This window comes from Kryptolebias marmoratus, linkage group LG12 (assembly GCF_001649575.2).
Source record: "Kryptolebias marmoratus isolate JLee-2015 linkage group LG12, ASM164957v2, whole genome shotgun sequence".
NCBI lineage: Eukaryota > Metazoa > Chordata > Actinopteri > Cyprinodontiformes > Rivulidae > Kryptolebias > Kryptolebias marmoratus.
In genome coordinates, this window is record NC_051441.1 from 10,301,378 (window position 1) to 10,315,535 (window position 14,158).

General features: G+C 37.5%; 1 protein-coding gene across 2 annotated transcripts in view; it reads left to right on the top strand.

Moving 5' to 3' along the window:
• Positions 1-14,158, top strand: part of LOC108247640 (mitochondrial import inner membrane translocase subunit TIM16) — a 99,395-nt gene that overhangs the window by 75,142 nt on the left and 10,095 nt on the right. The window lies entirely within an intron of this gene.

Sequence of the window (14,158 nt, forward strand, 5' to 3'; positions counted from 1 at the left end):
CACACACACACACACAATACCATCTGCAAGGTATTACAGACAATTACTGGAACAGGGAAATGATTTTACACCTACCCCGCAGGGTCTAAATGCACCTCCTCAGTCATTCCCGCTGCTAAGTTGTACATGTTTAGGAAACAGAAAGAAAGAATCCAACTATATTTGAACTTTTCTGTACTTTGTCACACACAATCAAGCCTCACAAAGTTAATGCTTGGCCCAGGTTGCTAATATTGATCAAACATTGAAGGCAGTGTTTTTAGTCTCATTTTCTTACACATAAATATAAATCTATTTTGCTGCAAGAAATGGAAGTCTAACTAGGATGAATTAATCAATAAATGTAAAGAAAAAAAAACTGAGCTTAATCTTTTTCACATCTACTTTAGGTTAACATAACCACTTATATCTCTGTAATGACTGATAGGTTTGTAAGTGATTTCACTGTAATATTTTCCACAAAAAAAAGTATCTCATTTTGATGTTGTATAAAAACAAAATATAGAATTTTGGAAAATAAATATTGTTTTTTATTTATTAACTTAAAAATATATATTTTATTCCCAAATGGTTGGATTTCTTAACTTGTAAAAACATTTAACAAGATTTACTACTAAAATCAAACAATCAGCTATCCTGTTGTATATATTTAAAAGGTAGTTGTTTTCATACCATAAAAAAAAAATTCAAAGAAAAATGAATAATATTACCAAATCGATTGCAGCTGTTCTCATTGTCAGGCAGATTTAGAAGAAGGCGTGTGGATAGATTTCTGAGTCATTTTATTTAACAGTTGGGGTTTCTGCTTCTGTTGAAGTCAGACAGATCCAGAATACGTTTGTGTTGACCAAATGGGGGCATTTGGTCAGGAGTGTAAATCCCAGTCCAGTGGCTGTGGTGCCGTTACCTCGTTGGGCTCCTAATCACCATGGTTCTGTAAAAGATGGTGAGGCAGCGCGTAACACTGCCCAGGAAAACCAATAAAACACTGATGCTGAGCCGAGCCAATTCCTGCCCACTAAGAGGCATGTCTGCCACACAGAAGCATGTCTGACGGGCATTTCTTTTTGTTTTTAATCAGTTTTCAAAAACAGTCCACTCTTATATTCACTTTTAATCTCTTTGAATTCTGTTCTTTATTTACTCCTTCAAGTATGTTTACGTGTTTTGGCTCAATGATTCATGAAAACTTTTATAGTTTGTTCCAGTTTCACTGTAAGTTCACATTTAACCGACATTTGTGGATCTTGCACTGATCAAGGTGGATATAAACTTACATGTGATTTATTGTTAGGAATTATACTATCCTGAAGAAGAATCCAAAACATGCAGAAAAAAGAAAAAAGTAATGTGATTTAAATGAAAGACTGTAGTTTAATAAGAGGATATATTTCCAGTTTTACTCTTCTTCAATGATCATTTGGAAATAAAAATCTGGATTCTAATTTGTTTATTGATGTGCAAAGTAGGTGTTATAGTATAATGTTTTCATGTTTGTATTCTTTTCAATATTTTTACTTTCATGTACACTCATTTAACTGTTCATTTGTGTTTTGGGGGCAAGAATGCCATCTTTCCCCCACAACTTATGGTCACGAATAAATGTACGTGTGGGCTGCCTAGAAACGCTGCTGTGCCATCATTGCAACGCCCAAGTTTCTTCCCACAGTATCCTTAAACCATACAGCTTGAGACAACATTCATGGGAAATATGGTGCAATGCAAAGGAGGAGGAACCCAAGAAAGGAGAGGAAGAAATGAGGAGCACGCAGGGTTAATTAGAAGCTCCAATGGGAACCAGAATGTGTCGAAGAAAAAAATACAGCTAGTGAAGAGAGGAGTAATGAGAGCTCCGAAAGCAGAAGTTGTTAATGTTTGTGTGAAAGCAAACACCTAATTATGCCATCAAATACACCAAATGTTGACTGTTCCCACCTATCTTTTGTTGTCAGTTTTACCCATCCATTATATAAGTCATATAAAACTGTCCTCTTTAGAGGAAGCTGTAGGAAATACAACAAGTGTATGTTTTATCTTCACAAGTCCTGTTATTCAACCTTAGTTAGTTAGAACCAGTGTGGCTCAAGGATCAGTTTGTAACTTTAGTGAACTACAACAGGGTGAAAAGGCTGTTTACTCAAAATGTATTTTTACCCTTTCTCACCATTAGTCATTGAGAGGGGGTTATATGTTCAGTAAGTGGACCTGGCTCCAGGCAACACAAGAGTTTTACATATGGTTCTTGTTTTTCATAATGTTATTAGTTTTTGGGTTTTATTCTTCTTCAGGATCATAATCATTTTAGTCTTATATGCAGTTCCCTCCAGCCTGATTTTGGCATTTTGGTCTCATCAGAGCACACTGAGCGTCTTGTTTTGGGCTCATTAACATGAAAAGGCCCTCACCACAAAGACCTCAAGCAGTTGTATGTATGATTTTTAATGATTACTGGAGCATGCAGAAAAAGACAAGGCAGCAAATAAACATTAAGACCTTTAGGGAGGTCAGACTGTAGTTGACTTAGAGGTTTACTCGTCTGTTGTTCTTGAAGTGAGACAGACAGCACAGCTGGTTCCTTAGCTTTGAAACTTTTCAACTTCTGACCCACAAAATAATCATGGTAGAGACTTGCAACCTCAACTATCGCTTGCTAAAGTATAAAATTACTGCTAATAAGCCAATTAAACTAGATCTGTGTTAGCTGTGGTAACATAAATTCATTGGCAGAGCAGTTAGAACTGGCCATGTATTCTCGCATGAGTTAAAATCACTGGAAGGGATTTCAGTATTTTGTTAACGCTCTGATGTGAGAATTGGAGGGGGAGTAGATGCAGAGTGATCCTACGGAGCCGGTGTGGGATAGGAGGGGAATAGGTTGGGTTGAGAGGGCCTGTGGCTGACCTCCACTCCCTTGGTCACTTTAGGACAGGGTCATGGAAAAGTGGCATTTTCCCATGAGATCTTTATTGCTTTCTTAAATTTGTTCAGTTTTTTTAGTTCTGCCAACAATGCCGGCACTGTTTGGGCAGCTTCTTTTGGTGGCCAAATTTATTTAACAAATGTATGAAAATAAATGCTACAGAAACCAGTCGGGATTCTATGAAGATGCATGTCAACTCATTCCTTATTACCTGCTCTTTTGGCGACAACTCGTCGTCTGCTCACTTCTTCATTCCTCTCAGCCTTATTCTTACTCTGCACTTTGGCATTTCAGGTATTGAGTAAGAGCAGCATGCCTGTGGTTCAGCGCAAAAGTGGCAGCAGCTTAGTTTAAGAATGCTTACTGTGACTGCACTGCTGTATCAGACAGAAACTCTACTAACAGGACGATGAGAGCAGCCATTCAGATCACATCAGGTTGGACCGGTGCTCTCAGATGAGAGGTTTTTATTTTTTATACTTGACGTAAAACTTTAGATATACTATATCAGAGAAAACTTTTTTACTAGGAGTTATTTTGTTGTTGCTGTGAAAACTTTGAGGGTTTGAACTGAGGGCTTTTTCCAAGAGTTTGAGTAATGTGTGTGATTATACTGTATATATGTTAAAAAAAAAAAAACTAGTAGAATAAAAGGAATGATGGGAGCCAAGTGTCATCCTAGTCCCTAAAATCAGCTGCAATTAAAATAGGAAGACAGAAATTATAAAAGAGCTTTGGTATAATCCTGTTACATTCTTATCCCAGTATATTACAAAGATGCAATTAAGGCCTCAGGAGATTGTGTAAACTTGTGAAAAGGTATTGTGGCATAGTATGTCTTCTTTAAGGAATTCAGATTAGCTTTAATGTTCAAGTTCTCTGTGTTTTATAATAACACAAGACTTTTTTTCTAAAGCTTCGGTGTTTTACTATAACTTGACAGTCGCTGAGTAATTTGCCTCTAAAATGACCTGCATGGTTAAACAAAAGAAGTTAAACACAAACAACCACACAGATAACGGGTGTGTGTCACACTGCACTGATAACCGTGACATGAAGAGATTGATGCGAAGGTCTTGACATTAAGAGGAGGTCAAGTAGTTGATTAAATGAGAGAAATGAGATGTAGGGAGCTGCTCTGGTTTTTGCTGTCATTATTATCGCCTGCGGCCAAAGGCAAAAAGCAATAGTGGAGGCATTCCAATTCAAGATGGCCACTGTAGCTATTTGACATTAGCCAACGCAAAAATGACTCAGTCAGTTTTACAGATATTGAGCTAAAACTTAGTGTGGTTGTAGCTCAAAGTAGTCCTCAACAAATACTTTAAGCGCTAACAGTTCATGTGAAATTGCATGAGATAAAGCATGTTATTTACAAGGTTTGACCAAAACAGCTACAACTCCTTTCTTTTCTCATCATAACATGATTTTAGTTTTAAACTCCGGCATGAAAGGCAGCTGGCGATATGCATTCCTTCAAGGAATACTAAGCCTTTACTTTTATCGAGGTGTTCATGTTTTAAGTGTTTCGTTTACCTTGTTGTAACTCTGTGTAACATGAACAGCCCTTAGTTTGGTTCTTCAGATGAATGTGAATCAGCAGTGTCCACAACCTTTCTCAAAGCTGCGTGGTCATGCACCGGAGGAGGCATGCTGAATGAGCCTGGATGCTGGTTTGTAAATGTCTGGTCAGCATTGTGTTGTAAAGAGATGGTGGCTCTTGGACTTCACTGAAAGCGGGGATTTCTGTGTGGAGATCAGTGTGGTAAAGAAAAAATACTGAAAGTACAACATTTCAGACAAAATAATCACATGTCAGAAACCAAGACAATTCAGAATTGCAGCATTTAAGTAAGCAATACAGCAAAACCAAACATTTTTATAAATATTTTTTGTTTTCTGTCATACTTCATTTGCCTCTGTGATGTAGTTTTCTTGTCTCTCTTTACGGCCAATTCCTATAATTCATTTACACTAAAGATCAATACAATTGGAAAAATTTGTATTTATTTGAAATGCAACACATTAGCAGTTCTCATTTACTATGTGTGGTCACAAATATGGCTTCTCCTCTGATGAGATACACACAGAAATATGAAAACACCGTGAAGAAAAACGTGTGTTTTGACATGCAAGGGGGCAGTAATCGGACTGGATCTGGTTGTACCAGTTGCCGCTCATCAAGGCTATCATACCAAGGCTGTCTAGTCTTCTGTAACTGTTTCTTGCTTTCTCTTTCCCTTTAACTCCCCCAGATGTTGAACAATATTGCTCAAAGCATTCTAATGAGGACACTTGCTCTCAGACACACACATACATGTATGAACACATGCATAACTATTGTAATTTAAAGCGTCTATGTGATAGCAATCTTATCTTTGTCTGTGTCAGTCTCTCTCCATTTCTTTTCTTCCTCCCTGACCATTTCTCAATAATAAATCTGCTCTGCTCCGTGAGGCTTTTATTGGTTTTCACTCTACTTATTGCTTCTTTGGTCATTAAAACAGATGATTTAGTGTGGGTGTGTTGGTCTCACACAGAGTAATGCTCAGGTTTTTTTTTTAACCCAGCACAAAGAAGAAAGGTGAGGTAATCTCTGTCTGAGAATAAAAAAATCTTGAGACTTTTTGGGTGAAGTTATTGGGTAAAAATGTCAAACTTATTTTTTATGTCTTTACCTGGAATAGATAAGTTTATGCACTTGATTAACTGATAAGTATGAACACATCTTTGCTCCTCTGGAGACCTTAGATGTGTGTGTTAACCTGAGACAAGGAGGACGGTTGTTGCTCATCACTCTGGGAAGGGTCTAAAGGTTATTTCCAAACAACTTAGGGTCCATCATTCTGCAATGAGAAAGATTATCCACAAGTGGAAAAACAGATAAGACAGATGCCAATCTTCCCAGCATTGGACCTCCCAGTTAGTTCACCTCAAGGTCATTTCATGCAATCATCAGAAAAACTGCAAATAAGAGCTACATCTCAGAGTCTACAGGCTTCATGTTAAATTTTAACTGTTGAAGGATTTTACAGTACAATAAGAAAAAGACTGAACAAGTAAAGTTTGTAAATGAACAAGTACATTTGTTTCTTCTTAACAAAATATAACAGAGTGACTTTGGCTTTGCGTTTGAGCAAACGAGACTGCTTTTGGTCATGATACACAGCAGGAGATCTGATGGTAATTTGTGTAATTCGTCATGTGTTTTTCTGTATTAGATGTTCTATTTACTAAATTTACGATCTGGTAAGAACCATGTCTGTTTTATTATGTTCTGACTCAAAAAGTTGTTGTACTCATTCTTCACATGACTGTAGGTGAAACTTTATGTAAGTCTCTGAGAAGGACACTGTTATCACTCTGGAAACAATCTTCCCGTTCCTAAATGTTTACTGTTTTCAGAGTTACAATGCGTTTTTACAGATGGAAGATTTTATTTTATCCGGTATGGTGTGGAATTTTTGTTCTTGAGATTTAAAAGAAAAATCAGCAGAGGAGGATTAAGATAAAGTTATGTTTTAGATGAACCAGAGAAGGCAAGTTTGGACACAGTTGCATACAGTAAGGTGTGTGTGTGTGTGTGTGTGTGTCTCACAAAGAGATGAGTCAGATCCGCAGTCGCCCGGGCCCCCGATAAACTCTGTTAACTGACTGATAAAGCAGACCTGGAAGACAGAAGAGTCAAAACATGTGTAAATACAGATTGTTGGAACTTAAAATTTACACAGAAAACCATGTAAAAAAGCAGGATAAAAAATAAGACAGCTGAAATTAAGCCATTCAGTAATCAGTAATCACTAAAGGGGAACAGTCTAAATGAGATAAAAGTGAGTGATAATTTAAAAAAAAATACATATTAGATTTAAAGAAATAGACTACAAAGTGACAAGAAACAAATCAAAATTAGTGGAAGATAACAGTTGGAGAAAAAAATGACCTCAATTCATATTTTCATGTTTTCAGACTGTTTGTGTGGATGTCTCTTTGGGAGAACTGGGGGTCTGTTTTATGCATCTGTTTTTTATTATAAAGAGACATACCTGTTTTAGACATTATTCTATTTAACTTGCACACTGAAACTTGGATTTATATGTAGTTTGTGAGCTCAGATGCATCCAAAGTTGCATAAAATGTTTCATTAAGTTAGCAGAATATATCTGTATCATGTTTTAGCAGATAATTTGCTGCCAAAAATTTAATAATACCTAAAAACATCTTACATCTTCAAACTGTCCTCATGTGTCATGCAATTAGAACAAGAACCAAACTTTGTATTTATAATATCACAGTGTAGGAAGTCCTTATTGTTTTGACCTTCACCCTTTTTTCCGTTCATTCGGCGCCTTCGTCTTCTCTCCTCTGGCGGCGTCATGGGTGCCCACGGTTCCCAGGCCCCTCGACGACAGGTCATTTAATGGTCATCTAGCCGGGGCCCTGAGGTTAACGTGGAACGCATCTTTTCCAGGGCTCCTCGGCCATCAGCACTTCCCAGATATAGACACACAGAGCAGACAGCAGGGATACAAACCAAACACACCACAGCCCTGCTATTTATTTCTGTCATTAGCCTCAAACTATCTTTCTTAATGTGCATGTAAAGGATTTATGTTTCCCATTAGGACTTTTAACACCCTTCCTTACTCTAACAGTTTCTGCATACCCTGACTTCCTTATGCCCACCCACATTCTGCAGAACTCCCAGCTCCACCCAGCTCTGAATGTCAGGGGAAGGAGCCCTCCTACCAGTTTATGACCAATGACCTGGCTGTTTTATAGCTGAGCCAGTCTGGACCAGTTTACCACACATTTAAAGTGTCTTACTTTGGGGGGTACATGTTAGTTTTTCTTTGTTCAAACTATGACTGTGTGTAACTTCTGAGAACTTTTTTCTGATTATTCTTATTTATCTAAAATAAGTAGAATTGTGTGTGTGTTGTGGATAGTCATATGTAAATATTTGTCAAACCAACTAAAGCTGGTTTTCTTCCCTGTGCTTCCTCTTATAAAAATAAAGATTGTGGGGGTTTTTTAATGCCTGCATTATGTAAAGCAGATGCTCTGTCCATCATGTGCTCAGACAGCAGTCTCTGCTTTATCTTTTACATAGAAGGGGGATTCTTTTTCTACACATGCTTTAGTTAAAATGGTAAATGGTGCAGACACAGTGCCAAACATCATTGTTTTGTTCGGTACACTGGTTAGCTAAAATAAATAAATAAATAAATAAATAAGGTTTCTGAATCTGTCAAGAAGAAGCTACACCAATGACAGCTTGTAATGAAGAATTACTCTGTTTCTTGAGGACAGGAGGGAAATCTGAAGTTGTTGGAGTTTTCTGTGTGCGGACTTCAGGGAGTTTATGGGAAGTGTGAGATGGATCACTGCAGACCTGATGTCAAGGGCCTAAGTTTAATTAGATTCTGCGTGTGCTCCTGTGTGCCACTAGTTGTGCTCGTCTGAGTGTGCTGGTCAACAGGGGCCAGATGAAGTGAATCAAAAGGGGGGCGCTTGGCAGCCCTTCTGAGACTGGGGCTCAGACACGGCCACAGCTGGCCCCTTCAGCTGACAATCCCCACTTTTCTTTGACTCTCAGGAGCGCAGTGCGTCAAACCTAATTCCTTTCTAATGAAATGGCTACTGAAGGTAGCTAGGCAAGCAGACCCAAAACACCTATTAAAAACATATTGGAAACAAAAAACACACTCAGTGGAAAACCAAAGTCAGACTGTAGTACATTTCAGCTCACAGCGTGGATAATGTGCAGCTTGTTGGGATTGAAATATAGAAGTTTTTTTAAAGACTAGGAGACAACCTAGTCTTTTTTTTTTAACTTGGATTTACATTTTAATTAAATAAGTTCTTAGCACAGTAACTAGAAGCCCATGTAATCCACGACTGATCAACCCTGCCAATGATTAAGTTCTCAATTAATTGACTGACTTCTTTTTTTTTTTAAGAGGACTTCCAAAAATGCCCAAAGTGGGTTCATTTATTATTTTTTTTCATTAACAACAGTAAAAGTTATATTTTTGAAAAAACCTTAACCCTTTTTTTTTACTCTGGTTATTTGGTCACATTTAGGCATCTATAGCAAACCTTTTGATGCATACAAAAATTATTTTGTTGGGCTTCAGAAAAAGATATATATCTTGTCTCAAAATGGGCACTATCAAATTGTCAACTGCATACTTGAGATCTCCTTTTTTCTTTCTGTAAAAAGGAGCATTTGTGAACATTTAGACAGTACAAGTGTATAGGTTTGATAGTTTGGAGTTTACAACAATAAAAAAGTTAATTTTTGTCTATTAATTGTCTTTTTTGCACATTTTACTAATTTTGCTGGATTGCTTCAACTTGAAAGCATTTTATATTACAGCTGACTCATATTTACTGCTATTTGATTATATTTTTCTGTAACTTGTATTCACTTTGTAACATTTTTGTGACTTTGGAGTTCATATCCTGGAGATGATTTAGTGCTTCTGTGTTGTTCTGTTAGGAATCCCATTTAATGTCAGTGGATTACTCTGCTCCAGTCCTTCCATTGTAGAGGAAATGTTAACACCCTTGGGCCTGCAGTGTAAATGAGGATAAGGCCATTAGCTGTGTCCAGGTCTTTCACACACGAATGATAACAAAGAGAATGAAAGTGTGTGTTCTGTCCCTGCTAGAAGAAAGAAGAAAGGTTATCAGAACACTAAATAAGGGATCTCCTGGTCTTATGAACTGTCTTCATCAGATAGCGGTTCTAGAAATAACTTTAAGGTTTATATGCTCATTCTTTGAAATAACAGCCAACACTTCATCACCACAGCCCATCTGCTAAATAACTCATCGTTCCTGTGTTGTTTTATAATCAGACAGTGAATGTGAAAAGAACTTGGAGGTGCAGTATGTCCTTGTATGGTCACACTTTGAAGTTGGAGCTACATCTCTTAAGCTGTAATAAAAAATTTAAAAAAACTCCAAAAATCATGTCCTTTAGAATGATCACTGCACCATTTGCTTCCATAGTTGATGATTTCCATTCTATAATTTTTCCAGAAAGTAATGGCCTCCAGAAGATGAATTCTGATAACTTGGGTTATGACTCTGAGTTTACAAAACTGCTGTTTAGCTTTTATCTGTGTAAGATGCAGTTGAAAGCTTGTGTTTATGCTAAACTACAGTGCTCGTCAGAGTAGACTTGCTCGAATAATAAGCCCAGTAATATTATTGTTAGTATGGAAACATGTTGGAACTAGTTAAAGGTGTGACTCTTCCCATTTGGGAGTTCCAAAGAAGCTAAAATGGCTGCAATGTCACTATAAAAGTTTAGATTTAGCCATTTTTAGCATCGCCCACTGAGTTCTTGATCATCACAAATGTCTCAACAAATAACATAATTTTTCCTGTCATTGGCTTTACTTATTTTTAACCACATGTAACCTATTTTATCCTGTAATCAAAGCTTTATCAAATGAACTACATGTTGCAGTGAGAAAGATTTGAAACTAGTGACAGACTCTAAAGTCAAAAGGTTTGTTGAGGAAGTGTAGACTTTGATTTAGTCCAACTTGTTTTTGCATCTACAAAAGTTGGCAGTGAAAGAATGGAAGTCTAATATGTTTCCACATTGGCATCACTTGTCAGACCTGGATGGTATGATATATTTATGGAGCCCACTTTGATATATTTTTTAAAAAAAAGCATTTAAGTAGCTAACAACAGCATTCACAGTTTCATAATGTAACATCCACATTTGCTTATTTGGCACTTTACATTCCATTAATTTTACGCTTAAAAAAGCTGCCAGTTATGATTAGTATCTGTATTTGCTACAGCTATATTAAACTATTTAGACCTTGATTCTGATGATAGATGATAATCTTGTATTTCATTTTTTTTTAAACAACATTGAACACTTTTTTTGAAATAACATCCTAACTGCTTCTAAATAAATGTTACAAAATAACCCAAAGAGGCCATTTAATTTCATACTCAACTGATTGTATTGAAAAGTACTAACCTTGTTTTTTTGCACCTAAAATTTTGTGATTCAAGACTCACTAAGTCTTGTTTCATGCCTGACGTTTTTGCTTACGGTTGCTCTAAATACCTCTGTGATTCTGTGTGATTTTTCAAAGGTTTACTTGAGAGTCCCTGCTGACCAGAGACAGTTTGATAGCTCTGGATGGGCTGCAGGTCTGCAGTCTGAGGAGTCAGGCGGGGTGATAAAGAGGGCCGATCGAGTTCACAGTTCAGCAGACTCTTCACCCTCAGTGATAGTGTGCCACTCACTCTCACTGACAGGGGGTTACGTAATCCAGAAACTGATAAAGACAAGAGCGTGATGAAGAAAAAAGTAGTGTGAAGTAATTTATAGACACGTATTGTAACTCTGCGTACTCACTGTACAGAATAGTTTGGATCAAATCAAATGTTTGAAAGAATTTTGACCTTTTTTTTCAGTCTAGAGAGAATGTGAGTGTCAGACCAAACCAGAAAAACAACAATATTTGAATAATAATGTAAACCCATAAAACACGCCGACTAACATTTTTTGGTGTCATATTTCTCAAAGCCTGTCTCCTTTTTTGTTCTTTCTTTTTTCTGACTCACTACCTGTCATCTGGAGCTTATTGTGACGTGTCTTAGTGTGTGTTTTTATTAGTAAGGCTGGCCAAGCTTAAGGTCATGATCTAAGACAGCAGAGAAAGGTCCCTTTGACTGATACTGATCAGGTCATAGCTCAGCCCATAACCTTATATCTCAACAGGCTACTTCCATTAGCTTTATCTATATACATTACTGTATATGTCCGATGCTATCAGTGGCTGTATCTGCTCACACAAGAGCATATTGTGTTGGTTTCTGTGCATTTTTATGAAAAAACTTTGTGTGTTTTCCTGTAGTGGGACATGTATACAGTATATGTCCGGTTTAGGAAGATTTGAGGATTTTTTTTCTTTTTTGAAGGGGTGGGGTGAGCTTTTTTTTAAAGGAAAATAAGAATGCAGCTGAACTTTATTACCTTGTAAGATTTCTTCTCAGCTGCAGATGTCCAGTAATATACACCCCATCTCTGTAATTGTCTGTCGTCCACTTGTCCATTTGTCTGACCCTTCATAAGTTTTTTAGATCTTTACTCTGTCTTACACATTATTAAATGCCAACACATTTTCATAATCCTAATTTACTTGGTTTGCTTCAGACTCGCACAAACACACACGTGGGCAGCAGTGATAAAGCCATCATATCTGCTGGTGCTGATGGCTGCTGTCATGAGCAGAAGGTCATTTTATGATCTTCGTTCAGGTCTGTGTGAGGTGATGGCAGACGTGAAAGGAGGCGTGCTCTCTCTGCTTTCTGTTTTGTGTAAACTCTGGTATGAGCAGAGGAGCAGTGACAGACGGAAACCGTGAAGGGGATTTTGGGATCATCGTACGGCTCTTTGCAAAGTGTTGGAAGGGTTTGAAATGTGTCAAGACATTAGGAGGCGCAGAATGGCCTAAAGTGTAAAAACTTGCTTTTGCCCTATTTTTAGTGTGTCAGCAAACAGATTATGTCTGCTTATTTAGCTTATTTTAGCATAATTTGATATGTTTTATCACATGTGATGAAACCTATTCAAGAAAAGATGTGGATTAGAGTGTCAGGCTGGACTTGTTACAACGCTGTTTACGTCTTTTTTGAAAGAAGTCTGTGATCAGTTTTTCATTGATAATCAGCCCATGTGAGATCTGTGTAAAGAACTTACTCCAAGAATTAATTCTGTTTTTCTGAGACATGCTGCTGTTAAGAGCATGTACCCACACATCGCTAAACAGCATCATTAGCCCTTGTGTGCAAGTGTGTACATGCATGCATGCATGTGTTTTACTGTGTGGGAAAACAGGCCGGTGGGGAGGTGGAGCGTGAAAACGACAGTAAACAGAGGCCACTATCAGTGATTAAGCTCCGCTCTTATTATGTGGCTGTTTGACTTGTTGTCCATTTACTGTGAGAAAACCAGAGATAAGACGTTCGAGAACGTCGAGGCAGTTCGGAGAAATAATTTGGATCGGAGGTGCAGAGAGAGCTCAGGGCAGAAGCAAGGTGGGGAAGGTTGGAGTGAAGGAGAGGGCTGTGGGAATGGAGGTGCTCAGGGGATCCCTGTGGACTGACTCGGACATGGGAACACAGACTGGACCTAACGAAGCGTGGCTGCCCCTCGCTGGCATCACAAGCCTGGGAGGGGAGAGGGAGGCCCAGGTCTGATACATGCTCAGTTTTTAATTGATCTCCCACCTGGCAGAAGACGACGACAGTGACATAGAGGAGAAGAAGAGGTAGAACTACTTGAACCTGTCTTTAACACCTGTAGAGAAAAACAATAACATTCACATTACAGAAGGTTCATGGTTTAGTTTTAGGAAGTTATGCCAATCGGTGTGGCATCACATGACACATAAAACAAAATAACTGACATTAAACAAGGAATTCATCATTTTATTGTAAATCCCTGTTGTTGTTTGATTTATTTTGTTCCAAAAGCGGAACCCTGAAGATTACAGCAAGGTCTTCTGTTTGAGATTCAGGAAGTGTAAAAGAAAATGTAAATGTTGATCCACCTTCTGTTTTTTATATTTTACTTTAAGAAGCCAGACCTTCTTCTGTTCTTTAAAAAGAGTCTTTACCTGACTTATTGAGCATCATTCACTGTTTTAGTTTGGAAATTGACTTCATGTTTACTTATTTTTAATCCTGTCCAGGTATCTGACTATTAGTTTTTTCCTTTAGTTGATGTACTTAAAGTAATATTTTATACTTCTCTATTCTGTGTTTTTGTTGATGTTTTTCTTTAATTCAACTAATGAAACAAGTAAATTATATCTTGTCATGGCAGGCTGTTAATAACAGTGCTCAAAGGTATAATTTTGTAAAAAAGTTTTTTGCTTAGTTATCTGTTATGCGTAAACACAACAATGGTTCATTCCTTGAGTTTAAGAGCCATTTTATGTATGAATGACTCATAGTTCAAGCATTTTTTAGATGCCTTAACAAACAAACAAAAAACATTCCTCTGAAAATGGTCTCACACTGATAATATCTGATTTATTGTCACTGTCAACCGAGCAAAAGATGTGAGAGGTGATGATGACAGACCCAACGTTTTCTGCTTAGATTCATACAGATAAATGGAAGGCGTGTAGTTTCATGCTTTTTAAGTTCGCTGTGACATCTTCCACTTACAGCAAACCCTCACGTGTCACT